General features: G+C 36.7%; 1 pseudogene; it reads right to left on the bottom strand.

Moving 5' to 3' along the window:
- Positions 1–8,415: 8,415 nt before the first annotated feature.
- On the bottom strand, positions 8,416–8,826 carry LOC124989147 (stathmin-like; annotated as a pseudogene).
- Positions 8,827–15,006: the final 6,180 nt, after the last annotated feature.

The following is a 15,006-nucleotide window of genomic DNA, read 5'->3' on the forward strand; positions in this document are numbered from 1 at the left end:
GTTATACAAGTCTCCAAAGCAGAAGTTCAGACAATGAGTTGCTCCATGGGGACCCTTTGATGACTCTTATGAAATGTGACTCAGAACCCTTGAAGTGGAAGTGCTGGAGAAGGCCTGGGTGGACAGAGCATTTATAAACCATCTATTTCTACCACCAGTCAAAGGTTGCCTAATGGAGCATTATTAACTCCCCCTCTTGTATCCTTCTTTCCACCTCTCCTCCCACTTGGTTTCAGACTTGCATGTATGAGAAGGGAACCAAGAAGGTTCCCATGGATGTCCCCATAGAGAAATCCCAAATGTCCCAAAACATGAAGTGAAAGGCCTCGGGTAGTTGGGTAAAGTACTATGCAGTGGTACTTGTGTGAAACTGGTCAACACCTACATAGAACTGATGACTGCAGGGGTAATTGAAAGAAGAGGGGAGGTCAAGAGGAACTGAAGTGATATACAGTAAGTGTCCATTGCCCAAGGGCATGCAGGCAAGGGGTGAGCAGATCTGAAATTCATCTTGTGCCATTCTCCATGCCATGCACCCTGGCACAGGCTGTACCTACTTGGAAGAAGTGGCTAACTTCTCTCATTTATACAAAGATGCCATATGTGCTGGCCAAGTCCTGGTTTTTCTTCCTCACCAGATGTTGCATATTGGACTACAATCTTTTTTTTTTTTTTGACTTTTTTTTAGTTGTCAATGGATCTTTATTTTATTTTATTCATTTATATGTGGTGCTGAGTATCAAGCCCAGGGCCTCACACATGCCAGGCAAGTGGTCTACCACTGAGCCACAACTCCGGCCCCATGGACTGGAATCTTAACTACAATGTTCAAAAACTTAAAACCTAAAATACTTAACTCAGGATTTTAAATGAAATGGACTAAGTGGTGGATAAATAACACCCTATGAGATTTATAGAGTTTATTCTTCGTAAAAAATGTACAACAGATTCTAAAGAACATATACTGTGGTTTTAGATCATCTCTGACTTCTCTTCCTTGTTGCTTAGTGGAGTGATGCGACAGCTAGGGTCCAACCTGACCTCTCCATATGATTGCTGCTTCTTCCTTTGTGATATTTACCAATGATTCCAGAGGGTTTTCTTTGATCATCAGTTTGTTCATATGTATTCTTTTAAGATTGAGTTTTCATCAGCTGATTATCAGGATGAGAGGCTTTGTCCTTTACTAGCTGCAAAATCCTAACTGTGGCTGTAAATGACTCCACTCTGTCCCTGAATGTGCAGGAGCTGGAATCATGGAATCCTTTCTGCAGATCATCATTTTACATGCTGTGACTAAGTGTCTGTGTGGTTTTAAACCTATTTTAAGAGTCACTTCCTATATGAAGTGAAAACTGGAAATAAATTCCCTCTTGACTACGTTATTCTAAAACATTCTTTCCCCCTTCTTGCTTCCTGTCTTCCTGCCAACAGTTGCTTAGGAGTTGGCCCAAGCCTCTTTCCTCACCCAATGTTGTGTGAGTTGCCACAGATTGCCTCAGGTTACAGAGATAGGAATAATTGAGACCCAAAGTAGAATCTAGGTTTTTCTGATTGCACAAGATAGTCTTTCAACTGTTCTTCTTGATTATAGCTATTGATTAGTGACATACTTCATCATAATTCCAATTTTCCAGAAGTTTTAAGTTCAAATGATTATTTTCTTACAATTTTATAAATGTAGGAACTGAGAGGACAACTAATTTCTTTTTTTGTGTGTGTGCATCTATTATATGACAGATCCAATATCTCATTTAGTCCTCACTATACCTGCAGGTTATTTACTATTAGGTAGGAATTTTTCTCTACACTTCACAGTAGACTGAGGCTGAGAAAAAGCAAGCAATTAAAGTACAGAATAAATTCTGTAATCCTATCCACGTCTGTCTGAGTCAGATGATGTTATTTCCAATACATGTTAACTTCTGAAGTAATATGCCTATTTTCAAAGACTTAACAATAATGCTAACACTTGATATGGTCACTTTCCTTTATCATTCACCTAACAAAATCACATGTATTGCTGTATCCCAAGGTAGGGATACCAGACTCAAACACAAGTCCATTATTCAAAATCCAAAACTCCTTTCACTTCATCACTCAGAAAATCAGACTGACAAAATTCAGTAGAAAAACATCTGGCTTGTAAGTAAATTTTAATATAAAGAATTTTAACAAGGCTATTAGGGTTGGTATCACTATGGCAAGTTACAACTATTTCTTCACATAGCTCCTACAAAATTTTATGGCTTCACAGATGTACAGTTGGGATATTTATTACTCACAAAGCAAACATTTTTTAAAACCCTGAAAAAACAACAGGAATTATTAAAAATCTACTCTTCCTAACATCATGCAAAACAGAACTTTAAAATCAGAATTATGACTGCCCAATACTTAAATCTTACCTTAACTGTGCCATCAAGATAATGTCACAAAAATGAAGTTGAATGATACAATAATTATCTTGGCTCCCATTTTCCCTCTGCTGTGTTTTCAGATTTGGGAAACTACTGAGAAAAAAGGAAATCTGTAGCCACGGTAGCAAATAAAAATGTCTATGCAGAGAAGTGGATCCACAGGTGATATCAGAAACTGGTCCTCTGTTTTACAACTGTCTCAGTTACTTCTGGTTATAATCATTCATTCATCATTCAAATATTAAGTGTCTACCATATGTATGGTAGGTTGATAGGGTGACAAATATGAAGTTCTAAATGCTGAGAAGCCCTCGGGAGAAGAGTAGCTGACAGATGTGTGGGTCTTTCAGCCTCCTCCTTAAGTACAGGTTAAGGCAAAAAACAAAGAGTTTAAGTCTCCACCTGGAAAAGGGAGCGTTTAGCCAGCCAGAAGTGTTGGTTACTGCTAAACAAAGTGCTTAAAGGAAAACGTGATAACCAGTAAACAGAGAGAAATAAAATCTTTCTTTAGTGTGAGGAAGCGAGAGGTATTCTAAATCAGAATTCTTTAATAAAAATTCTGTAACAGCAAAACTTCACACATAGCTTTGCCAGGTAAAACTTCAGTCCTGCAAGTAATAGAATAGTAATAGATCTAACTAAAAGTAGTTTTTTGTTCATTCTCCTAAATGCAAATATTATAACATCAGCTTAATTTGATCCAAATTTGAACATACAAATCTTTATGTCTTCCATATTAAGAAATAATTAATCTCTCTTGACATCTGAGTCCCCTCTAGTAATTCAGTATCTTTCCCTTTTCATTTCACAAGGCCCTTTTGAAGAGTAGTCTTGATTTATTGCTCCTATTCCTCAATTTCCATTCACTTCTCACCCCACTGTGATCACACTTTGGCAATCCATAACATTCACTGTGTTCTTTCTAAAGTATAATTGCCACAGTTTACTTCTCCTGTGATTTTTGACACTGTTGGTCCTTCCCTCCCTATCCTTTGACTTTTGGAATCGTAGTTGTCCAGGGTTCTCCTCCTCCATCTCTTTTCATTCCTTTGTGGGCTCCTCTTACTTGATCTGCTTTAAACATGCTATTCCCTAGTGTTCTGCCTTAGTGCTGACTTCCTCTCACTGTGTACTCTGCCGAGGTGAACTCCTCTCTAAGCATGCTTTTGCCCATATAGCCATCAATATGTTAGTAATGCAAAATATTCCCTGAGACTTGACCTCTCTCCTTGAACATCCATTTGTCCCACAAGTCCCTCCAACTTAACATGTAGAAAAACCAAATTCATCACCTCCTCACTCTAACATTCTGCTGCTACTCTTCTTTCTTTATTTCCAATCTCTAGTCCATTAACTACCATGCTGTTTAAAACAAAATCTTGGAGACATAACGGGTTCTTTCCTTTGCTTATTTCTCTCACTCACTGTCTTAGCCTGGGATCCCCCAAAGACAGAGCCTGAGTCAAAGGTCATTGGTGAAGGGATCCCAAAGAGCAGACTTGGGAAGTTGGGGAAAGAGCCAATCCACAAGTTTATAATCAAGACAGTCACTGGTGTAGGAATGAGATACTTTGGGACTCTTTTCAATTTTTACAATTGTTTTTGCTTACAAATATTCTAGGAAGTGTCTCCTAACTTAAGTTTAATGGAAGGACAAATCTAATAAGTCATACAGTTACCACATCCTCACAAAATAAAACTTTCTCTTCTTTTTTCAAGAGGTGGGGTGGTAATAAATCACAATAGAGCAAGGATATTCTGGGGGCTCTGAGTTCCCTTCTTTCTTTCTTTCTTCTTTTTTTAACAGCACTGTGTAGTTTTATTAACCATTCAAGTACAGTAAGACTGGGACAGAATTGGGATTGAAAAGTGAACAGATATTCAAAAACTAACAATTTGAAAGAAGGCACTACGTACTCTTTTTTTTTTCTTTTTATTGTAAACAAATGGGATACATGTTGTTTCTCTGTACACAGAGTCAAGGCATACCCTTTGTGTAATCATAAATTTACATAGGGTAATGTTATTTGATTCATTCTGTTATTTTTTTTCCTTCCACCCCACCCCTCCCACCCCTCTTTTCCCTCTATACAGTCCTTCCTTCCTCCATTCTTGCCACCCTCCTTAACCCCAACCCTAAACCTAACCCTAACCCTAATGCTAACCCCTCGCACCCCCATTATATGTCCTCATCCGCTTATCAGTGAGATCATTCATCCTTTAGTTTTTTGAGATTGGCTTATCTCACTTAGCATGATATTCTCCAATTTCATCCATTTGCCTGCAAATGCCATAATTTTATCATTCTTTATGGCAGAGTAATATTCCATTGTATATATATGCCAGTTTCTTTATCCATTCATCAATTGAAGGACATCTAGGTTGGTTCCACAATCTGGCTATGGTGAATTGAGCAGCAATGAACATTGATGTGGCTGTATCTCGGTAGTATGCTGATTTTAAGTCCTTTGGGTATAGGCCAAGGAGTGGGATAGCTGGGTCAAATGGTGGTTCCATTCCAAGCTTTCTGAGGAATCTCCATACTGCTTTCCACAGTGGCTGCACTAATTTGCAACCCCACCAGCAATGTATGAGTGTACCTTTTTCACCACATCCTCGCCAACACCTATTGTTGCTTGTGTTCTTGATAATCGCCATTCTAACTGGGGTGAGATGGAATCTTAGGGTAGTTTTGATTTGCATTTCTCTTATTACTAGAGATGTTGAACATCTTTTCATATATCTGTTGATTGCTTGTACATCTTCTTCTTTGAAGTGTCTGTTCATTTCCTTAGCCCATTTCTTGATTGGATTATTTGTATTCTTGGTGTAGAGGTTTTTTTTGTTTGTTTGTTTTTTTGAGTTCTTTATAGATTCTGGAAATTAGTGCTCTATCTGAAGTATGAGTGGCAAAGATATTCTTCCACTCTGTAGGCTGTCTCTTCACATTACTGAGAGTTTCCTTTGCTGAGAGAAAGCTTTTTAGTTTGAATCTATCCCCAGTTGTTGATTCTTGCTTTTATTTCTTGTGCTATGGGAGTCCTCTTAAGGAAGTCTGATCCTAAGCCAACAAGTTGAAGATTTGGACTTACTTTTTCTTCTATAAGATGCAGGGTCTCTGGTCTGATTCCGAGGTCCTTGATCCATTTTGAGTTGAGTTTTGTGCAGGGTGAGAGATAGGGGTTTAATTTCATTCCGTTGCATATGGTTTTCCAGTTTTCCCAGCACCATTTGTTAAAGAGGCTATCTTTTCTCCATTGCATATTTTTGGCCCCTTTGTCTAGTATGAGAAAATTGTATTTATTTGGGTTGTGTCCATGTTCTCTATTCTGTACCATTGATCTACCTGTCTATTTTGGTACCAATACCATGCCATTTTTGTTACTATTGCTTTGTAGTAGAGTTGAAGATCTGGTATTGCGATACCCCCTGCTTCGCTCTTTCTACTGAGGATTGCTTTAGCTATTCTGGGTTTTTTATTCTTCCAGATGAATTTCATAATTGCTTGCTCTATTTCTGTAAGGTACATCATTGGAATTTTAATTGGAATTGCATTGAATCTGTATAGCACTTTTGGTAGTATGGCCATTTTGACAATATTAATTCTTCCTATCCAAGAACATGGGAGATCTTTCCATCTTCTAAGGTTTTCTTTAATTTCTTTCTTTAGTGTTCTGTAGTTCTCATTGTAGAGGTCTTTCACCTCTTTTGTGAGATTGATTCCCAAGTATTTTATTTTTTCGATGCTATTGTGAATGGGGTAGTTTTCCTAATTTCTCTTTCTGAAGATTCATCACTTATGTATAAAAATGCATTGGATTTATGAGCATTGATGTTGTTACCTGCTACTTTACTGAATTCACTTATGAGTTCTAAAAGTTTTCTGGTGGAATTTCCAGGTTCCTCTAAATATATAATCATGTCATCAGCGAACAGGGATAGTTTGAGTTCTTCTTTTCCAATTCGTATTCCTTTAATTTCTTTGGTTTGTCTAATTGCTCTGGTTAGAGTTTCAAGGACGATGTTGAATAGAAGTGGTGAAAGAGGGTATCCCTGCCTTGTTCTAGTTTTTAGGGGGAATGCTTTCAGTTTTTCACCATTTAGAATGATATTGGCCATGGGCTTAGTGTAGATGGCCTTTACAATGTTAAGGAATGTTCCCACTATCCCAATTTTTTCTAGTGTTTTGAGCATGAAGGGATGCTGTATTTTATCAAATGCTTTTTCTGCATCTATTGAAATAATCATGTGATTCTTCACTTTAAGTCTGTTGATATGGTGAATGACATTTATTGATTTCCGGATGTTGAACCAATCCCTGGGATAAAACCCACTTGATCGTGGTGCACTATCTTTTAAATATATTTTTGTATGCGATTTGCTAAAATTTTGTTGAGAATTTTTGCGTCGATGTTCATTAAGGATATCGGTCTGAAATTTTCTTTCCTCGATGTGTCTCTGTCTGGTTTAGGTAACAGGGTGATATTGGCTTCATAGAATGAGTTTGGGAGGGTTCCCTCCTCTTCTATTTCATGGAATACTTTGAGGAGTATTGGAATGAGCTCTTCTTTAAAGGTTTTGTAGAACTCGGCTGAGAGCCCATCTGGTCCCGGACTTTTCTTGTTGGTAGGCTTTTGATGACCTCTTCTATTTCATTGCTTGAAATTGATTTATTTAAGTTGTGTATATCCTCCTCGTTCAGTTTAGGTAACTCATATGTCTCTAGAAACTTGTTGATGTCGTCGAGGTTTTCTGTTTTGTTGGAATATAGATTTTCAAAATAGTTTCTAATTATGTTTTGTATTTCACTCGTGTCTGTTGTGATATTTCCTTGTTCATTCCGAATTTTAGTAATTTGAGTTTTCTCCCTCTTACTCTTTGTTAGTGTGGCTAAGGGTTTATCAATTTTGTTTATTTTTTCAAAGAACCAACTATTTATTTTGTTAATTTTTCTGATTGTTTCTTTTGTTTCAATTTCGTTGATTTTGGCTCTGATTTTAACTATTTCCTGTCTTCTACTACTTTTGGTGTTGGTCTGCTCTTCTTTTTCTAGGGCTTTGAGCTGCAGTGTTAAGTCGTTTATTTGTTGATTTCTACTTCTTTTGTTGAATGCACCCCATGAAATAAATCTTCCTCTAAGTACTGCTTTCATAGTGTCCCAGAGATTTTGATAGGATGTGTCTTTGTTTTCATTTACTTCTAAGAATTTTTTTATTTCCCTCCTGATGTCTTCTGCTATCCATTCATCATATAATAGTGTATTATTTAATCTCCAGGTATTGGAGAAGTTTCTCCAAGTTTTATTCTGTCATTTATTTCTAATTTCAATCCATTATGATCTGATAGAGTACAAGGTAGTATCTCTATCTTCTTGCATTTGCTAACAGTAGCTTTGTGGCATAAAATATGTCTATTTTAGAGAAGGATCCATGTGCTGCTGAGAAGAAAGTGTATTTGTTCTTTGTTGGATGGTATATTCTACATATGTCCATTAAGTCTAAATTGTTGATTGTGTTATTGAGACCTATGGTTTCTTTATTCAATTTTTGTTTGGAAGATCTATCCAGTGGTGAGAGAGGTGTGTTAAAATCGCCTAGTATTATTGTGTTGTGGTCTATTTGATTTCTGGAATTGAGAAGGATTTGTTTGACGTACATGGATGAGCCAATGTTCGGGGCACTCTTCACAAACATGTTTTCACAGAGCCAATAGAGTCCTAGACATTAACCCAGCACACCAAGCACACTGAAGTAGAAAGATGCAACAATAAAAATAGCTACATTAAAAAGACCAACACTTTAGAAAAAGATTAAAACACTTTCAGTTTCTCCCCTTTATCCCCTAAAACAACATCTTACAGTCTGGACTTACCTATACAGTCTTACATCAGCTTCTAGAATATTTTTCAGGAAAGAAAAAATAAAATGACATTGGCCAAGTTCAGTCTTTGGATATTTAGGAAGGGGAATGGGAGAAAGTTCGTTCTCTGAACAAATTAGTCAGATTCAGTCTCATTAGCAGGGTCTTTGGATTCTTTGATTTTCTGCACTTCTTCTATGTGCTTATCCTTCGCTTACAAATGCCCCAGTCTGGCAGCCATTTGTGCCTCTCAGTTCTCTTTGCTGGCTTCCATTTTGTGGGTTAGATTCTCTTCCACCATTTTATTGAAGTTGTTGTTTTCTTCTATTGCTTTCTGAAGCACTTCTTTCTCCTCCTCTCATTTTTCAGCAAGCTGCTTCAAGAACTCAGCTTCAAGGCACTTGTGTCTTTCTTCTGCAGCTTCTAAGTTCTTCCGAATTTCCTCCAGGGAAAGATTCTTCTTCTTTTAAGGGTTGAGAATTATCTCTAAAGCCTGGCTTGAGGCACACTTCTCTAGTTCTCTCACCTGAATATCAGAAGAAGCCATGGTGAATAGAAGACAAGAGCCTGGCAGTGTATTCCACACAGTCCACTGGTAAGGAAAGCCCTGCTCGGTCTGAGCTGCCTGGCCACACTTCTGAGTTTCTTAATGCATGTAAAAACCATGTCTGCTTCTTTTCGTATCTCCATTCATATGGTAACTTTTTTTTTTTCATTACTGAAGATTTAACTCAGAGGTGGCTCTACCACTGAGCTATACCCCCAGCCCTTTTAATTTTTTTTTTTTTAATTTTTCTATTTTGAGACAGGATCTTGCTAAGTTGCCCAGGCTGACTTTGTATTTGTGATCCTCCTGCCTCAGTCTCCCAAATCACTGAAATAGCTGGCATACACCACCACATCTAGTCACTATGGTTACCTTATTTTAATGAATGAATGATTTGTTACCTGTATGTACAAACATCAAAATGGCAAGAACAAAAACATTATAACATCTGCTCTTACAGATCTTAAATTTTGTGGCTTTCCAAGAACAAAATGAAATACATAAAATTAGAAAATATTAAGGAATACATTAAATTTATTTTTATTGGTTTCTAGATTTCAAATGTTTTTTAAGTTGTTTATAAATAAAATAGAAAAATAATTTTTAAAAATGTTAGTGAATTTTTTTCAAATTTCTATCTATCAGAGCAATATGTACTTATAAGGCATTTTCATGGTATGTTGATACTTGTTAGTCTTTCACTGAAAGAGCTGACAAGAGCTGGCAATGGAAATTGGGGAAGGCAGAAAACTTACGTGTACAGGATGCATTCCATGTATGATTATTCAGATTCTGTCCCTAGCCATAATCTTCTTTCAGAATAGGAATTCTTCTTTTGTATCATCTGTGGGACATCAAGTAACAGCATGCTTGAAAAAGATTCTTAATCATCAAGTTCATCACATCTGCATTTTTTATATTGAAACTGAGGAAAAATCTGAATAATCACTCTAACTTAATTTGTTGTTAGCTATTTGCCTTCAGTTGACTTTAAAAATCACCATCTTTGGAGTTCATACAGCTGAGCACCATATTAGTAGTCTCTCCCTAGTTTTGCATGTAAGTAACACTTCTGAAGTATGGATCACGGTGATAATGGTTGTCTGGGTTACTTTCCAGATACTTGAAGGTCACTTTTGTTGAAACCACCAACTCTTCATTTGGGCCTGCATAGGCATCCAGTGGGCACCTCTTTAACATCAGAAGACTGAAAACTCCACCCTCAGATCTCGCTAACACTACAATTTCTGAAGATGTGTCCTATAAAGAACTGTGGAGATGTATTACACATGCATAGACCGCTGATTACTTGGCTTTTCCTCACTTCCTATCACCTTTCCCCTTACCTTAAACTACCCTGCTTCTTTATCCCATAAATATTCCTAAACTCTATTCTTGGGGATACAGGTTTGAGACTTAACTCTCCTGTCTCCATACCTGGCTGCCTCATGAATAAACTCTCTTTTGCAAAATTCATTTCAGTGATTGGCATACTTTGCAGCAGGAAAAACAGGCCTGGATTGGTAACGGTATCAGTTAGTTTAATGTAATCATTCAGCAAGGAGAAGACAAAGTAGAGAATAAAATAAATCTAAACTTTGTTGAAATACTTAATCTGTCCCTGGTGATTCCTAGTCATCAGACTTGTTCACAAGAAACAGTTCCTAGGAAATAACACTGTAAATGGACTCTGACAGAAAGGAAGAAAATGTACTCCTCTAAAATAACATAAGGAAAAGGTCTTCAGTGAGCTATAAAATTGCTCTTCTTTAGTTAAAATCAGCATCTAGTAGAAATCTGTGGACAAATGAAACTCAAGCCCATAGATGGTGTCTTTTAGAGACTGTGCTCTAACTCTTCTTCCAATTCTCTTTTGTGTTAGCTTCTTATGGTGTGAAAGTAAACTTAGGAGAGAAAAGAAGAATTCTCAGTGAGTTTTGGAAGAAGTTGACCCAAACTACAAAAGCAGTTTATTCATTTGTTGCTCTCTCCTTTCTGTATCTCCCTCCCTCCCAGGTTTGTGAATCTCCAGATTCCTTTTTGATGCTAGTAAGAAGTGAACCCCAAAAGTGAACTTTTACTGCTTTCCCATATTCAGTTCTTTCCCTCTAATCTTATTCAGCGTTCCCCAACACAGTAAAGAGGCATCTGTGAGCAATCTTCTGAGAAACAGAAGCTAGCATTCAAACCCCAGACACAGACTTCTGGCTCACACTCGCAACCTTTAGACTGCACTTAACTTTGGAGCTCAGTCTCTGCCCTCCCTTCATCTTCTCTTCCTGACCTGAAGTGAAGATAGCAAAAAAGCAAACAGCAGTTTTCCTCTTGACTGAATAAAATTCCATTGTGTATATATATCACATTTTCTTTATCCATTCATCCATTGATGGAAACCTAGGCTAGACTCATAGTTCTGTTATTGTGGTGCTATAAACATGGGATGCATGTATCACTGTAGTAAGACAACTAATTCTTCAGGTTGAATCCCAAGAAGTGGTACAGGTAGGTTGTAAGGTGATTCCATGCCTAGTCTTTTGAGGAACCTCCATACACATTTCCATAGTGATTGTACTAATTTACACTCTTCACCAACAGAGTAAAAATGTTCCTTTTACTCCACATCCTCTCCAGTATTTATTATTATGTGTATTCTTGATGACTGCCATTCTGACTGGTATGCGATAAAATCTCAATGTAGTTTTGATTGGCATTTCCCTACTTGCTAATGATGTTGAACATTCTTTCCTGTATTTATTGTCCATTTTTATTTCTTCTTTTGAGAAGTATCTGTTTAATTCATTTGCCCATTTATTAATTGGGTTATTTGATTTTTTGGTGCTAAGTTTTTTGAGCTCTTTATGTATTCTACATGTTAATCCTCTATCAGAAGAGTAGCTAGCAAAGATTTTCTCCCATTCTGTAGGTTCTCTCTTCACATTTGTAATTGTTTCCTTTGCTGTGCAGAAGCTTTTTAATTTGATGAGGTCCTATGTATTGACTCTCGGCATTATTTCCTGAGTTTTTCAGGGCTCCTATTGAGCCTCTGTCTAAAAGCTAGAGTGTGACCCTACATTTTATTCTAGGAGCTGCATAATTTCTGGTCTAATTTCAAGGTCTTTGATCCATTTTGAGTTGATTTTTGTGCAGGGTGAGAGATAAGGGTCTAGTTTCATTCTTCTGCATGGGGGTAACCAGTTGTTCTGGCACCATTTGTTAAAAAGGCTGTCTTTTTTCAATGTATGTTTTTGGCACCTTTTTCAAGAATAAAATAACTGTATCTCTATGGGTTCATCTATGTGTCTTCCATTCTGCACCATTGGTCTTGTGTTTGTTTTTATGCCAATACCATGCAGTTTTTGTTACCATAGCTTTATAATTGTATAATTGCTTTTTAGATTTAAAATTGCTTTGACTATTCTGGGTCTTTTATTCTTTCAAATAAGTTTTAGGACTGTTTTTTCTAGTTCTGTGAAGAATATCATTGGTATTTTAATGGGAATTGTATTGAATTTGTACATGGTTTTTCATAGTATGGCCATTTTAGCAATATTAATTCTACTTATCCGTGGACATGGGAGGTCTTTCCATCTTCTGAGATCTTCTTTAATTTCTTTCTTTAATGTTCTATACTTTTCATTATAAAGATCTTTCACCTCCTTGGTTAGATTTATTCCTAGGTTTTTGTTTATTTGTTCTTTACGCTACTGTGAATGGAATTGTTTTTCTGATATCTTTCTCAGCAGATTCATCATTGGTATATAAGAAAGCTATTGTTTTTTGCACATTAAGACTGAATATTTTTCATGTCTACTGTTAACATAAACCTTGTATGTTACCATTCCAACCGACTTTCTTGATTGTATCCTAAAATAAAAATAGAGACCACGCCAAGCATGGTGGTTTACACTATAATCTTAGTTACTTGAGAGGTTGAAGCTGGAGGATCACAAATTCAAGGCCAGCTGGGGCAATTTAGGGAGACTGTGTTTCAAGGCAAAAAGGGCTGGGGGTGTGGCTCAGTGACAGACTGTTTGCCTAGCATGTCTGAAGCCCTGGGTTCACATCCTGGGCAGGGGAAGGGTGGTAAAGACCAGCCAGTTGTCATCCTACAGAGAGGCAAGCACACTGAACAGTTGCAAAGTGGTAACAAACACTCCATCCAGTGTACTTTATGAAACATTACAGACTAAAGATAGTATTGAGTTATCAACTTTCAAGCCAAAAAAATGAACATATACAATAATGTTTTGTTCACAGATTTTTAAAGAAGAAAAAGAGAACCAGTCTAAAAACATTTAAGGAAAAGAAAACAAAGAAAAGGAAATTCCTTAAACTAAACAAGTTAAAATATTGGCTGTATGTGAGAAATGTGGTGTATATTTCCTGAAAATGTTAGCTGTTAAATGGAAGGGATCATGTTTCTGCATTTTCTTAAGTGAAGCTTGGCATATTCAAGGTGGTCCATAAGTTTTAAATAATAACAACTTGCTCTCCAATCTAGCCTTGTTCTAGTTTCCCTTATCACTGTAACATCTTGAATTTCTCCAAGTGCTTAGTTTGCAATTCACTCCAAAAAAAAAAAAAAAAAAAAGCTAAGAATAAACATATTTAGATTATAATAAGAAAGAAAATAAAACAGCAGCTTTCTCAAGCTTGGACTCCATTGGCAAGTAAATCATTTAAACAGGAAAAAAAATCTTATTTCAACATACAAACTACTAATCCAGATCTGTTACTGCTTACCTAGACAAGTAACCGAGTTTCCTTCCTCTTTTTATTAAACTTTGCTGCAAAACTAATTTTTTCACAGCAAAACTCAAAAGTTTTCAAGAACTATCTCCCACCAATACCCCCAGGAAGTACAGACAAGACTGACCAGGGAAAAGCCTGAGATCCCCAGGGGAACCAGCCCTGAGGAAACTACAGAAGAAAGAAGGGTTATATTACTTAAAATTTTGATAAATCCTGGAGATACCAAAGGCAATATTAAATTCTGGTTGGGTGACATACCGAGGTAGAATAACAGGTAAAGACTGTGTGGTTAGGTTCTGCTATGCCTCTCTCATATTTCCTCTGGACCACAGTCTGTCCTATAACTAGTGTGAATGAGAAGCAGCAGCAGCAACCCACAATAAGAAGGGAAGGCTGTCCAGATGCCCTAAACACTCACTCTCCTGGCCCTCTTCACCAAGCATGCAGATTATGGATCACTCATGAGATGACTGTCACCTCCTATTCAAAAGAACTTCCTCCAGAGGGGCCTAATAGAGGGGCAACAGATAGGTTGTAGATTGTACTTCTAGTAGCTATGACTCCCTCAAGCTGATTCCTTACCTTTTGTTAAAGTCATAAGGAAGTCATAAACTGAGGTGTGAGCATTAGAATCTTGCCCTGATAACTACAGGGGATCAACATCTTACAATCTAATGATTTGCATCACTATAAAAGGAAAACCACACTGAACAACATATACCATATTAAGCAGACATATTGAAAAAAGATTAAAATATTAAAATAAGATAACCAATATTATAAAAAATTGGGTATAGAAAGTAAGAAAAAAGTCACAAGGAAAGCCAAGTGGAAATATACATATTAAAACAAATAATATGTGAAAGAATACTACATGTAATAAATAGCAAACTAAATATAGCCAAGGAATAAAATGTAAAATTAAAAGAGCAACCTGAGGAAATCTCCCGGAAGACAGATTCAAAAAAGGATAAAGGATACTGAAATAAAATGTTAAGCACCATGGAAAATGAAAGAAGATACACTGACATCCTGAAAACAGGAATGCAAAAGGAAGGAGAAATAAAAGGAGGAATAATATTTAATGAAATAATTATCCTTGAATTAAGGAAAGATGAAAGAACTCAGATGGAAAGGACTGAGCACCAAATAAGAGAGATTAAGAACATCAGAAAGAGAAAATTCTAAAAGCTTCTATAGAAAAAGTATATCTGTACACAAGAATCAGACTATCATCAGGTTTCCTACCAACAATACTGAATTCAAATACTTTGGGATTTTCCAGATATAATTGCTATTGGTTTCCAGTTTAATTTCACTGTGGTCTAAAAACACACTTTGTTTGACTTGAATCTTTTTAAACTTATTATCTTCATGATTCAAAATGTGTTCTATCTTGAGTAAGCCCTTCACCAAAGAGGGTAGATG

Source organism: Sciurus carolinensis, chromosome 7 (assembly GCF_902686445.1).
Source record: "Sciurus carolinensis chromosome 7, mSciCar1.2, whole genome shotgun sequence".
Taxonomy (NCBI): Eukaryota; Metazoa; Chordata; class Mammalia; order Rodentia; family Sciuridae; genus Sciurus; species Sciurus carolinensis.